Here is a 16,139-nt window from a genome sequence, read left to right as displayed (position 1 = left end):
TGCAAATGATATATCTGATAAGGGATTAATATCCAAAATATATAAAGAATTTACACAGCTCAAAAAATGAAACAATCTGGTTAAAAAATTAGCAGAGGACTTGATTAGATGCTTTTTTTTTTTAAATAGAAGACATACAGGTGGCCAACAGACACATGAAAAGATGCTCATCACTAATCACCAGGGAAACAAATCAAAATCACAGTGAGATATCCTCTCACACCTGTCAGAATGACTAAAAATCAAAGGATGTGGAGAAAAAGGAACTCTCATACACTGTCAGTGGGAATGCAAATTGGTACAGCCACGGTGGAAAACAGTATGGAATTTCCTAAAAAATTTTAAAATAGAAATACCAAATGATCTAATATTTCTACTCCTGGATATTTACCAAAAGAAAATGAAAACACTAATGCAAATGATATGTGCATTCCTATGTTTATAGCAGCATTATTTACAATAGCCAAGATATGGAAGCAACCTAAGTGTCTATCAACAGAGGAATGGATAAAGAAGTTGTGGTATAGTCTGTGTGTGTGTGTGTGTGTGTGTGTGTGTGATAGATAGATAGATATGATGGAATATTATGCAGCCATAAAAAACATAAAAATGATGATATTGTGCCATTAGAAACATGGATGGACCTACAGGGTATGAAAAAGACAAAGACCGTATGATTTCACTCATTTGTGAAATCTGAAAAATGAAACAAATGAATAAATAAATAAACAAACAAAAGGCAGAATCAGACCTATAAATACAGAGAAGAAACTGATAGTTCCCAGAGGAGAAAGGGTGAGGGATAAGTAAAATTGGTGAAGGGGTGTGGGAGATACAGGCTTCCAATTATGGACTAAAGAAGTTACGGGAATAAAAGGCACAGCATAGGTTCTCTGTCAACAATGTTGTAATAGCATTGAATGATGACAGATGGTAGCTACACTTGAGCATAGTGTAACATATAAAGAAGTTGAATCACTCTGTTGTACACCTGAAACTAATGTAACATTTTCTGTCAACTATGTTCAAATAAAATATTTCTTAAAAATAAAAAGGTTAAATTATTGATACATACAACTATTTGGATTAATCTATGGGAGTAATCCACACTGGGGATTACAGTGAATTAAAAAAAGTCAGTCCCCAAAGGCTACATAATGTATGATTTGATCAATATAACATTTTTGAAATGACAACATTTTATAATTGGAGGACAGATTAATTGTTGCCAAGGTGGGGTTGGGGAGGGGGAACAGTTGTAAGGTGGAGGTGGCTATAAAACAACATGAGGGATGCTATGGTAATAGAAATGCTTTATATCTTGACTGTGGTGTTAGACACAGGAACCTATATAAGTAATAAGATTGTACAGAATTTAATACACAAACACACACACACATACACACACAAGTATTAACAAAACTGAGAAAATCTGAAAGAAATCAGAGGATAATATTGGTCTCAACATTCTGGGTATGATATTATACTACAGTTTTGCAGAATGTTACCATTGGGAGAAACTAGGTAAAGTGTAAGAGGGATCTCTCTGGATTATTTCTTACAACTGCATGTGAATCTATAATTATATCAAAACATTTTTCAGTTAAATAAAAGTTTAAAGTAGATTTAATAAGAATGCTGCTGCTGTTATTCATCAAGAATTATGGAGAGATCTTCAACACGACAATCAATTCTGTTTTTTTGTGAAACCAAGAAGAAAAAACATAAGCCTAGCTATATGTGTAACACACAGTTTAGAGCTCCCACAGCTCATGTTGCCATATAAGAATGCTTTGTGAAGAAAAAGAAACTTCTCTAAGCCCTTTTGGTTAAATTTGTGTTGCATCACCTCCTGTGTTTTTCAAGAAAATGAAGTCTGAACCATTGATCCTTTTTACATCACCAACAAAATGATTGCAACTCCATATTTTAATTGTTAAAGCTATCTGGAAGAAGTCATATTTCAAAATACTTAAGTAACATTACCAGTTAACTGCAGACTTCTGTATTCAGAAATTAACAGGACATTGTTACTCCCAACCCTAGCCTATAAGTACTCATCAGCACTAGAAAGTTAGAGGGATTATATATCTAATATATACAAGATTGTTCTAAGACTAAGGAAGTGACATGGTTCTTCTTGAAAACCCAAACTAACTGTAGGTTTCAAAAGTGGTGTAGGTAGTAGATATTAAAAATTAAAAGGGTCTTCAGAATAGCTCAACCTTATTGAAAAAGAAGAACAAATTCGGAAGCCTCACAATTGTTGATTTCAAAACTTTAATAACTAAAATAATGTGGTAATAGCATAAGGATAGATATATACAGATCAATGAAGTAGAATTAAGAGTCCAGAAATAAACCCATAGGTGTAAGGTCAACTAATTTTCAACGAAGTTACCTAGAGCATTCAATAGGGTAATGTTTTTTTTAACACAGTGCGGGGACAACTGGATATTTTGTGCAAAAAGAATAAAGCACACCATTACTTCACATCATTTACAAAAGTGAACTGAAAATGGATCAAAGAACTATATAAGAATCAATATAAGAAGTCAAACTGGGAAAAACCGCTCCTCTACTCGCCAGCTCGACCTGGAGAGGAAGCGGCGCGCCTGAAGCCACTCTGCCCCTCTTCTGGCTCCGCTCAATTCCCATTGGGGTGGCGAGAGGCTTGAAACTGTTCAGAGGGACTCGGCCTGTGGATTTATATTTCGGGCAATATCAATGGGGTAGGAGGACTGAGATCTGGAAACAAGGCCTGGCTGGGGACATAGAGCACTGCCTACCTCAGCCACTCCCAAGGCACAGGGAGATCCGACCCCAAAGAGTGAGTTGCAATGCTTGGTTCCAGAGGGGACTGGGGCGCTGCCATTTTGCTCCCCACATCCACCAAGGCGGGGCATCAGGTAGAGGCATGTGGGATGCAGTGGAGGCTAAGACCCACCTACACCAAACCACGCCCATCTCTGCTAGAGAGCTGCTTTTTTTTCTTTAACTGGAGCCCAAGGCAAGACCAACATGGATGCACTACTGTGATTAATTCCAGATCAATTCTTTCTCATCAGATATATTTTCCCTTGTCTCATTCGTATTTCTCCCCTCTGCTGGACTGGGCACTCTGGTCACTGGTTTGCTCAAACAGTCACATTTAATCCATTCTCTACTTGTATATTCTACACCTCCACCACTCCCTTTCTGTCTCTCTCTCTGGAGTAATCAGACGATATAGTTTCTCTGGGTAACATTATCTTCGTTTCTTTCCCCTCACCTCTTACCACATTCTCCTCTTTCTCTGAATTAAGCCTCCTAATCTCTCTGCCTGCTCATTTCTCTTCCATTTTCACTTCCTCCCCACCTTGTCATTTCACTCTTTGTATATGCTCTTCCATCAGCACTGCATACACCTGGCTCTTTATTTGTAGCTGGGAATTCTGGTTTTATGCTTTTAGAATGTTCTTTGTCTTCTGGGTTTTTTTTCTTTTTACTTTTATTTTCTTATTTTTTATTTTTATTATTTTTTTTCCTCCTTCCTCTTTTTTTCCCTTCTTCTTTTTTCTTTTGTTCTTTTTCATTTTCCCTTTCAGTTTGCGTGTTTGTTGGATTTGTCTATGTGTTTGTGTGCCTTTGTTCCTTGTGTGTTTGTCTGTCTGTTTTCTTTTCAAAGGCTACCTCAAGAAACAAGCCAAAGTGCACATGGTGGAGAGTCCCAAAAACCACAATGAGTAGGGAAATAAAATGACCAAAGTCTCAGCAAGAGAGACCAAGAGACACCGTTCAAAGAACACTTCCTGAACAGACAGGCCCTGGACGGTCAAAGAGCCTTCTTTAATATAGCAATCCTCGCAGGTGCAGACTGGATAACAAGCTTTTAAAACTAACAAGAGACAGGGGCGTCTGGGTGGCTCAGTCGGTGGAGCGTTCAACTTCAGCTCAGGTCATGATCTCGTAGTTCATGGGTTTGGGCCCCAAGTCAGGCTCTGTGCTGACTGCCAGGTCAGAGACTGGAGCCTGTTTCAGATTCTGTATCTCCCTCTTTCTCTGACCCTCCCCTGCTGACACTGTCTCTCTCTCTGTGTCAGAAATATATAAAACATTAAAAATTAAAAAAAAAACTAACAAAAGAAAGAAAGCTAACCAAAATGATGAAACGGAAGAACTCTTCTCTAAGAAATTCCAGGAAGAAATGACAGCTAAAGAGCTGCTCAAAACAGATATAAGCAACATAACTGAACAAGAATTTAGAACAATAGTCATAAAATTAATCACTGGGCTTGAAAATGGCATGGAAGACATCAGAGAGACTATTGCTACAAAGACTATTGCTACAAAAAAATAGTTGTGATGAATTAAAAAATGCTATAAATGAGATGAATAATAAAATGGAGGCGTCGAATGCACGTATTGAAGAGGCAGACTGGAGAATAGGTGAATTAGAAGACACAATTATTGAAAAAGAAGAAGCTGAGAAAAAGAGAGATAAGCTGATCACGAACATGAAAGGAGAGTGTGACAACTGAGTGATACAATCAAATGGAACAATATCTGTATCATAAAATTCCAGAAGAGGAATAGAGATGAAAAGGCGCTGAAGGACTCCTTGAAACTATTATAGCAGAAAACTTCCCCAATCTGGGGGAGGAAATAGACATTGAAATCCAAGAGGCACAGAGAACTCCCCTCAGATGTAACTTGAATCGATCTTTTGCACAACATATCATACTGAAACTGGCAAAAAAGAAAGACAAGGAGAGAATTCTAAAAGCAGCTAGGGAGAGAGGCATAGGAGCACGTGTACCCCAATGTTCATAGCAGCACTCTCCACAATAGCTAAAACATGGAAAGAGCCTAAGTGTCCATCAACAGATGAATGGATCAAGAAGATGTGGTTTATCTATACCATGGAATACTACATGGCAATGAGAAACAATGAAATCTGGCCATGTGTAGCCACATGGATGGACCTTGAGGGTGTTATGCTGAGCGAAATAAGTCAGGCAGAGAAGGACAAATATCATATGTTTGCACGTATAGGAGGATTAGGAGGAACTTGACGGAGGAACAAGGGGGAGAAGAAGGGCGGAAATGGTGGGGGAAAGGGAGAGAGGCAAACCATAAGAGACTCTTGAATGCTGACAAAAACTGAGGACTGATGGATGTGGGGGGGAGGGGGGGATGGGCATGGAGGAGGACACTTGTGGGGATGAGCACTGAGTGTTATGTGGAAACTAATTTGACAATAAACTATTTGTAAAAAAAATAAAAATAAAAAAATAAATAAATAAAAGCAGCTAGGGAGAAAAGGGCCCTAACATACAAAGGGAAACCTATCAAAGTGGTGACAGACCTATCTACTGAAAGTTGGAAGGCCAGAAAGGAATGGCAGGAAATCTTCAATGTGGTGAACAGAAAAAATATGCAGTCAAGAATCCTCTATCCAGGAAGCCTGTCATTCAGAATAGAATGAGAGATAAAAGTATTTCCAAATAAACAAAAATTCAAAGAATTTGTCCCCACTAAATCAGCCCTACAAGAAATCATGAGGGGGACCCTATGAGGGAAATGCAAGGAACACAAGGTACCAGAGACATCATCACAAGCATGAATCCTACAAGGAATACAATAACTCTAAGCCCATATTTTTCAATAGTAACACTGAATGTAAATGGGCTGAATATTACAATCAAAAGACATTGGGTAGCAGAATGGATAAAAAAACAAAATCCACCTATTTGCTGTCTACAAGAAACTCATTTTAGACGTGAAGACACCTTCAGATTGAAAGTAAGGGGATGGAGAAATATCTAGCATGCTACTGGAAGTCAAAAGAAAGCTGGAGTAGTTATACTTATATCAAACAAACTGGACTTTAAAGAAAAGACAGTAAAAAAGGATGAAGAAGGGCATTATATAATAATTACAGGATCTATCCATCAAGAAGAGCTAACAATTATAAATGTCTACTCACCAAATATGAAACTACCTAAATAAATAAACAATCACAAACAGAAACAATACTATGGGCAAGAATGTGCTAATAGCAGGCAACTTATAACTCCACTTATAGCAATGGATAGATCAACTAGACAGAAAATTACTAAAGACACAATGGACTTGAATGACACATTGGACCAGATGGATCTGACAAATATATTTAGAACTCTACATCCTGAGGCCATGGAATTCACTTTCTTCTCAAGTGTGCATGGCACATTCTCCAAGACAGATCACATACTGGGACATAAAGGAGCCCTCAATGAATATAAAAGAACTGAGATCATACCATGCACACTTTCATAGCACAATGCTATGAAACTTGAAATCAACCACAGGATGAGGTCTGGAAAACCTCCAAAAACATGGAGGTTAAAGAACACTCTACTAAAGAATGAATGGCCCAATCAGGCAATTAGAGAATAAATTAAAAATATATGGAAACAAAGGAAAATGAAAGTACAACAATACAAACTCTATGGGATACGGCAAAGGCAGTCCTAAGAGGAAAGTACATTACACTCCAGGCCTATTTCAAGAAATTAAAAAAGCACAAGTCCAAAATCTAACAGCGCCCTTAAAGGAACTAGAAGGAGAGCAACAAGAGAACCCCAAACCCAGTAGGAGAAAAGAAATAATAAAAATCAGGGCAGAAATAAACAATATAGAATCCAAAAAAAAAAAAAAATGCAAACCAGTTGAACAGATCAATTCAACCAAGAGTTGGTTTTTTGAAAAAATAAACAAAATTGACAAACCTCTAGCCAGGCTTCTCAAAAAGAAAAGAGAGAGCACCCTAATGTACAAGTTCATGAATAAATATGGACTTATTACAACCAATCCCTCAAAAATACAAGCAATTATCAGGGAATACTATGAAAAATTATATGCCAACAAACTGGACAACTTAGAAGAAATGGACAAATTCCGAAATACACACTCACTACCAAAATTCACACAGGAAGAGATAGAAAATCCGAACAGACCCATAATTAGTGAAGAAATTGAATCAGTTATCAAAAATCTCCCAACAAATATGCCCTGGGCCAGATGGTTTTCCTGGGGAATTCTACCAGACATTTAAAACAGAGTTAATACCCATTCTTCTCAAGCTATTCCAAAAACTAAAAATAGAAGGAAAACTTCCAGACTCATTCTACGAAGCCACCATCACTTTGATTCCTGAGCGAGACAGAGACCCAGCAAAAAAAGAGAACTACAGGCCAATATCCTTGATGAATACGGATGAAAAAATCCTCAACAAGATACTTGCAAATCGAATGCAACAGCATATATTAAGAATTATCCACCATGATCAAGTGGGATTTATTCCTGGGTTACAGGGCTGGTTCATTATGTGCAAATCAATCAGTGTGATACATCACATTAAGAAAAGAAAAGATAAAACTGTATGATCCTGTCGATAGATGCAGAAAAAGCATTTGACATAATACAGCATCCCTTCTTTTTTTTTTAATTTTCTTTTAATATTTTTATTTCTAGGAGAGAGAGAGAGAGACAGCGTGAGCAGGGGAGGGTCAGAGAGAGAGGGAGTCACAGACTCTGAAATAGGCTCCAGGCTCTGAGCTGGCAGTCAGCACAGAGCCCGACGCGGGGCTCAAACCCACGAACCGCGTGATCATGACCTAAGCGAAAGTCGGACGCTTAGGCGACTAAGCCACCCAGGCGCCCCACAGCATCCCTTCTTAATAAAGACCCTCGAGAAAGTCGGAATAGAAGAAACTTACTTAAACATCATAAAAGCTATCTATGTGAAGCCCTCAGCTAACATCATCCTCAATGGGGAAAACCTGAGCGCTTTTCCCCTGAGATCAGGAACATGACAGGGATGTCCACTCTCACCACTGTTGTGTAACATAGAGCTGGAAGTCCTAGCATCATCAACAAAAAGTAATCAAAGACATCAGAATTGGCAAAGTAGAAGGCAATCATTCGCGCTTCACAGATGACATGATACTCTACATAGAAAACCTGACAGACTCCACCAAAAGCCTACTAGAAATGATCCTAGAATTCAGCAATGTTGCAGGATACAAAATCAGTGTACAGAAATCAGTTGCATTTTTATACACCAATAATGAAGCAACAGAAAGAGAAATCAAGAAACTGATCCCATTCATAATTGCACAAAAAACATATAAAATACCTAGGAATATACCTAACCAAAGTTTTTGGAGATCTGTATGATGAAAATATAGAAAACTTATGAAGGAAATTGAGGAGGACACAAAGAAATGGAAAAACATTCCTTGCTCATGGATAGGAAGAATAAATATAGTTAAAATGTAATTACTACCCAAAGCAATCTACACATTCAATGCAATCCCAATCAAAATTGCACCAGCATTCCTCTCAAAACTAGAACAAACTATCCTGAAATTTGTATGGAACCACAAAAGATCCCAAATAGCCAAAGTAATATTGAAGAAGACAACCAAAACGGGAGGCATCACTATCCCAGACTTTAGCCTCTACTAAAAAGCTGTCATCATCAAGACAGTATGGTATTGGCACAAAAACAGACATGTAGACCCTGGAATAGAATAGAGCCCAGAATTGGATCCACACATGTATAGCCAACTAATCTTTGACAAACCGGGAAAGAGTATCCAATGGAAAAAAGACAGCCTCTTTAACAGATGGTGCTGGGAGAACTGGACAGCAACATGCAGAAGAATGAAACTAGATATTTTTCTCAAACCATGGACAAAAATAAACTCAAAATGGATAAAGGACCTGAAAGTGAGACAGGAAACCATCAAAACCCTAGGGAAGAAAGCAGGAAACAATCTCCTTGACCTCAACTGCAGTAATTTCCTGTTTGACACATCCCGAAACGCAAAGGAATCAAGACCAAAATGAACTATTGGGACCTCATCAAGATGAAAAGCTTCTGCACAGCAAAGGAAACGATCCATAAAACTAATAGGCAACTGATAGAATGGGAGAAGACAGTTGCAAATGATATAGCAGATAAAGGGCTAGTATCCAAAGTCTATAAGTAACTCACCAAACTCTGCACCTGAAAAACAAATAATCCAGTGAAGAGATGGGCAGAAGACATGAACAGACAATTTTCCAAAGAGGACATACAGATGGCCAACAGACACATGAAACGATGCTCAGAGTCCCTCATCATCAGGGAAATGTAGATCAAAACCACACTGAGATACCACCTCATGCCTGTCAGAGTGGCTAAAGTGAACAAATCAGGAGACTTTAGATGCTGGCGAGGATGTGGAGAAAGCGGCACTCTCCTACACTGTTGGTGAGAATGTAAGCTGGTGCAGCCTCTCTGGAAAACAGTGTGGAGGTTCCTCAAAAAATTAACACTAGAACTCCCCTATGACCCAGCAGTAGCACTGCTAGGAATTGACCCAAGGGATATAGAAATGCTGATGCATAGGAACACATGTACCCCAATGTTCATAGCAGCACTCTCCACAATAGCCAAAACATGGAAAAAGCATTAAGTGTCCATCAACTGACGAATGGATCAAGAAGATGTGGTTCATCTATACAATGGAATACTAACTACATGGCAATGAGAAATAATGAAATCTGGCCATTTGTAACAACATGGATGGACCTTGAGGGTGTTATGCTGAGTGAAATAAGTCAGGCAGAGAAGGACAGACACCATATGTTTGCACGTATAGGTGGATTAGGAGGAACTTAACGGAGGGCCATGGGGGAGAAGAAGGAGAAAAATAGTTGGGGAGAGGGATGGAGGCACACCATGAGAGACTCTTGAATGCTGAGAATAAACCTAGGGCTGATGGGGGTGGGGGAGAGAGGAAAGGGGAGTGGTGGGCATGGGGGAGGGCACTTGTGGGGATGAGCACTGGGTGTTATATGGAAACCAACTTGACAATAAAATATTTAAGAACAACAAAAAGAAGTCAAATGATGAAACTTTTTGAAGAAAACATACGTGTAAAAATTTGTAATCTTCAATATGGCAATGATTTCTTAAATATAACACCAAAGTCACAAGAAACTAAAGAAAAAAGTAATATGTTAGATTTAATCAAAATTTAGTATTTTTGTGCCTCAAACCACACTATCAAAAAGGTGAAAAGAAAACTCACAGAATGAGAGAATATATTTGTATTTTATATATCTGATAAGGGACTAGTATTCAGAATATGTAACAAGTTCCTGTAGCTCAACAACAAAAAGACAAATAACTCAATAAAAATGGGCAAAGGACTTGAATAGACATTTATCGGCATAAGATATACCAATGCAAATCAAAACCTCAGTGAGATACAACTTTACTTCACACCTCCCAGGATAGCCATAATAATAATAGTAATAATAATAATAATAATACATAAATTAACAACTGTTGGTGAGGGAATGGAGAAATTAGAACTCCCATACATTTCTTGTGGCAATGTAAAATGGCGCAGCCACTGTGGACAGTTGGATGGTTCCTCAACAAGTTAAACATAAAATTACCACATAAGTGGTGAGGGTCCAAGATGGTGGAGTAGCATGGAAGTTCTGAGCTTCTCTCCTCCCTGAAATGCAGCTAGATCAGCACCAAACCATTTTGCACACCTAGAAAATTGATCTGAGGATTAATACAACACTCTTCATAACTTGAGCCACAGAACTTGGCAGGTACACAGCGCAGAGAGGTGAACTGGGAGAGAGAAAAGCCTTGGAGGGTAGGGAGCTGTTTTTGCAGAGTATGGACAGAGAAAGGAGGAAGAGTGCAGGAATATCACTCTCCCCAAAAGTGGCTGGAGAGAGAAAGAGTGGAAACACCCACAGGTGACTAAACAAGAAAGGGAGAAAAGAGAAAAGAGAGAGTCTCAATACCATTAGGACTCTATAAAGAGGGGAGAGCAGAGTCAGAAATTCCAAAACTCAATACCTGGCAGTGCTCTGGGTGGGAAGAGCAAATCCCCAGGAGCAGGCAGCGAGGTCTGAGGAGTCCTCAGGCCACACAGGGTGAAGTAGTTCCCCTGCTAGGAGGGCATTTGGTATAGACCATATGGCCTCCCCATAGGCAAAGGTCCGATTGGACCCTGGAAAACAGCCAAGTTTGCTGGTATTGGAACAAAGACGGTAGTGTGTGGTGCAACCTAGTATCAGCTATGTGTTGTGTTTTGTCATAATCTCTGAGCCTGTGCTGCTGCAGGATCTCATGAACTTTTTCTGGAGCAAGCAGGCACCCAGCCACAATCTCTGAACCTCTACAACAACATGACCACACGAACATTTCGGGGAAGGGGGAGGCAAGCTGGCACCCAGTCATTGCCTGGTGAGACCATCCTCCAGAAGGTTGGAATGGGTCGAAGCCACAGGGCCCTCTTAAATGGGGGTTTGGAAACAGAGTCCCTATGAGATATAATCCAGGAAGCAGGTATCACCTGGCAGGTTGATGGCTTAGACAGGGACAGTGTAGAAGTGGGGAGTGGATGAAGGCCAGAAAAAAAGGAGGAATACCTGATTGCTGGTTGGTGCGAGCACAGAGTTCCATTGTCAGAGACTGGGAAGCTGCGTGAAGCAATTTTCACCTCTCCCACTCATGCGCAAACATGTACAAGTATGCCACACCCATCCACCCCAATAAGCTATGCAGGGCCACCTAGTGGAGAATACAGCTGTTACACCAAGCCCTGACCAACTGCACCAACCAAGCTCAGGCCATAGAGGACCACCACAAAGGTCTATGACTGCTTAGTGTATCGACTATAAAGTGCTTCATAGTTAGAATTCTAGGGTAAACTGGATGTAATTTCATTTGGATTTCATTCTGTACACTGACCCATCTATTCATTTTTTTCTTTTTTTTTCCTGTTCTTTCTTATTCTTGGATACAGAAAGATACATTTATTGTTATTTTCCATTTTTTAAAAAAATTTAAATATCCTTTACTATATTTTTTATTTTGAAATTTTTATTCTAATTTCTTTATTTAATTTTATTCTATTTTACTGTATACATTTTTCTTAATTTTTAAATGTTTTCTTGCTTCTTTTCCTTTTTATTTCCTTTCCTTTCTTTCTCTGTTCTATCAAGCTTCCTTCAACAACCAGATCAAAACACACCTAGGATCTAGCTTCTGCTATTTGATTTTTTGTGTTGTTTTTAATTTGTTAATTTTATTTTTAATTTTATTAATTCTTTTGCTTCTCAAATGACAAAATGAAGGAATTCACCCCAAAAGAAATAACAGGAAGAAACAATGACCAGGGACTTAATCGATACAGATATAAACAAGATGCCTGAAATAGAATTTAGAATCACTATAATAAGAATACTAGCTGGGATTGAAAAAAGCATAGAATCCCTTTCTGCAGAGATAAAAGAAGTAGAATCTAGTCAGGATGAAATTAAAAATGCTATAACTGAGATGCAATCTCGAATGGATGCCATGATGGCAAGGAAGAATAAAGCAGAGCAGAGAATCAGTGATATAGAAGATAAAATTATGGAGAATAATGAAGAAGGAAAAAAGAGGGAAATTAAGGCAAAAGGGCATGATATAGATATAGATATAGATATAGATAGATATAGATATAGACATAGATGTAGATATAGATAAGGAGCACTGAGATTTAGGGAACTTAGTGACTCATTAAAAAGGAATACATTCCAAATGATACGAGTCCCAGAAGATGAAGAGAGAGAAAAAGGGGTACAAGGTTTATGCAAGCAAATCATAGCAGAAAACTTTCCTAACCCAGGGCAAGACACAGACATCAAAATCCAAGAAGCTCAGAGAACCCCCATTAGATTCAACATAAGCCCACCATCAACAAGGCATATCATAGTCAAATTCACAAAATACGCAGACAAGGAAAGAGTTATGAAAGCAGCAAGGGGAAAAAACTCCTTAAGCTATAAGGGGAGAGAGATCAGGTTTTCTGCAGACCTAGCCACAGAAACTTGGCAGGCCAGAAAGAAGTGTCAGGGTATATTCAATGTGCTGAAATATGCAGCTAGGAATTCTTTGTCCAACAAGGCTGTCACTTAAAATAGAAAGAGAGATAAAAGTTTCCCAAACAAACTAAAACTAAAAAAGTTCTAAACTAAACCAGCTCTGCAAGAAGTTTTAAGGGAGACTGTCTGAAGGGAGAAGAGATGAAATAAAATTAAAAAAATACCAAAAGCAAAAGGACTAGAGAACACCACCAGAAACTCCAACTCTACAGGCAACAAAATGGCAATAAATTCATATCTTTCAGTACTCACTCTACATGTCAATGGACTAAATATTCCAATCAAAGGACATAGGGTAACAAAATGGATAAGAAAACAAGACCGATCTATATGCTGTTTATGAGAGACCCATTTTAGACCTAAAGACACTTTCTTTTTTTCTGATTCTATTATTTATTGTAGATAATTTGGGGGTTTTTTTCCCCATTTTTTTCTTAAATATTTTATTGTCAAGTTGGTTTCCATATAACACCCAGTGCTCATCCCAGCAAGTGCCCTCCCCCATGCCCATCACCCACCTTCCCCTCTACCCACCCCTATCAGCCCTCAGTTTGTTCTCAGCATTCAAGAGTCTCTCATGGTTTGCCTCCCTCCCTCTCCCCCACTATTTTTCCCCTTCTTCTCCTGCTTCGTCCTCCATTAACTTCCTCCTAATCCACCTATACATGCAAACATATGGTGTCTGTCCTTCTTTGCCTGACTTATTTCACTCAGCATAACACCCTCAAATTCCATCCATGTTGCTACAAATGGCCAGACTTCATTCTTTCTCATTGCCATGTAGTATTCCATTGTATAGATGAACCACATCTTCTTGATCCATTCATCAGTTAATGGACACTTAGACTCCTAAAGACACTTTCATATTGAAAGTAAGGGAATGGAGAACCGTCTATCATGCTAGTGGTCGTCAAAAAAAGTTGTAGTAGCCATACTTGTATCAGACAATCTAGATTTAAAAAGAAAGACAGTAATAAGAGATGAAGAAGAGCAGTATATCATAATTAAGGGGTCTATCCACCCAGAAGATCTAACAGTTATAAATATTTATGCCCTCAATGTGGACACACAAATGTATAAATCAATTAATCACAAACATACAGAAACTCATTGATAATAATACCATAACAGTTGGGGACTTCAACACCCTACTTACATCAATATACAGATCATCTAGGCTGAAAATCAACAAGGAAACAATGGCTTTGAATGACACACTGAATTAGATGGACTTAACAGATATATTCAGAACATTTCATCCTAACGCAGTAGAATACATATTTTTCTCAAGTACACATGAAACATTCTCCAGAATATATCACATACTGGAATACAAATAAGCCCTCAACAAGTACAAAATGATCGAGATTGTACTGTGAATATTTTCAGACCGCAATGCTATGAAACTTAAAATTAACAATAAGAAAATTTGGAAAGACAATGAATACTTTTATATTAAAGAACATCCTATTAAAGAATGAATGGGTTAACCAAGAAGTTAAAGAGGAAATTAAATAGTACATGGAAGCCAACGAAAATTATAACACGACAGCTCAAAACCTCTGGGACGCAGCAAAGGCAGTCATGAGAAGTATATAGCAATCCAGGCCTTCCTAAAGAAGGGAGAAAGGCCTCAGACACACAACCTATCCTTACACCTTAAGGAACTGGAAAAAGAATAGCAAATAAACCCAAAACAAGCAGAAGACAGGAAATATTAAAGATTAGACCAGAAATCAATGCTATAGAAATAAAACAAACAAACAGTAGAACAGATCAATGAAACCAGGACCTGGTTCTTTGAAAGAATTAACAAAATTGGTAAACCCCTAGCCAGCTGATCAAAAAGAAAAAAGGAAAAGACACAAAAAAATAAAATCAAGAATGAAAGAGGAGAGATCACAACCAACATTGCAGAAATACAAACAATAATAACAGAATATTATGAGCAATTATATGCCAATAACTTGGGCAAATGGAAGAAATGGAAAAATTTCTAGAAACATATAAACTAACACAACTGAAACAGAAGAAATAGAAAATTTGAACAGATCCATAACCAGTAAAGAAATTGAATTAGTAATCAAAAATCCCCCTACAAACAAGAGTCCAGGGTCAGATGGCTTTTCAGGGGAATTCTACCAAACATTTAAAGGAGAGTTAACATCTATTCTTTTGAAGCTGTTCCAGAAAATAGAAATGGAATGAAAACTTCCAAACTCATTCTATGAGGACAGTGTTACCTTGATTCCAAAACCAGACAAAAACCCCACTAAAACGAACTATATGAACATTTTTTTCTGATGAACATGGATGCAAAGTCAGGCAGAGAAGGACAAATATCATATGTTTGCACATATAGAAGGATTAGGAGGAACTTAACGGAGGACCATGGGGGAGAAGGGGAGAAATAGTGGGGAAAGGGGGAGAGGCAAACCATGAGAGACTCTTGAATGCTGACAAAAACTGAGGACTGATGGATGTGGGAGGGGGAAGGGGGATGGGCACGGAGAGGGGAATTTGTGGGGATGAGCACTGGGTGTTATATGGAAACCAACTTGACAATAAATTATTTGTAAAAAAAAAAAATGGATGCAAAAATTCTCAACAAGATACTAGTCAACTGGATCCAACAATACATTAAAAGAATTATTCAATAGGATTATGTGGGATTTATACCTGGGATACAGGACTGGTTCAATATCTGCAAATCAATCAATGTGATACATCACATTAATAAAAGAAAGAATAAGAACTACATGATCCTCTCAATAGATGCAGAAAAAGCATTTGACAAACTACAGCATCCTTTCTTGATAAAAACGCTCAAGAAAGTAAAGATGGAAGGATCATACCTCAAGATCACAAAAGCCATATACAAAAGGCCCACCACTAATACCAACTTCAATTGGGAAAAACTGAGAGTTTTCCCCTAAGGTCAGGAATACGACAGGGTTGTCCACTCTCACCACTGTTATTCAACTTATTGTTGGAAGTCCTAGCCTCAGCAATCAGACAACACAAAGAAATAAAAGGCATCCAAATCAGAAAGGAGAAATTCAAACTTTCACTCTTCTCAGATGACATGATACTCTATATAGAAAACCTAAAAAAAAATTCCACCAAAAAAACTGCTAGAAATGATCCATGAATTCAGCAAAATG

This window comes from Hyaena hyaena, unplaced genomic scaffold (genome assembly GCF_003009895.1).
Source record: "Hyaena hyaena isolate Hyena2069 unplaced genomic scaffold, ASM300989v1 scaffold_1843, whole genome shotgun sequence".
Taxonomy (NCBI): domain Eukaryota; kingdom Metazoa; phylum Chordata; class Mammalia; order Carnivora; family Hyaenidae; genus Hyaena; species Hyaena hyaena.
The sequence above is the reverse complement of the archived record's forward strand: the minus strand, read 5'-3'. Positions refer to the sequence as shown.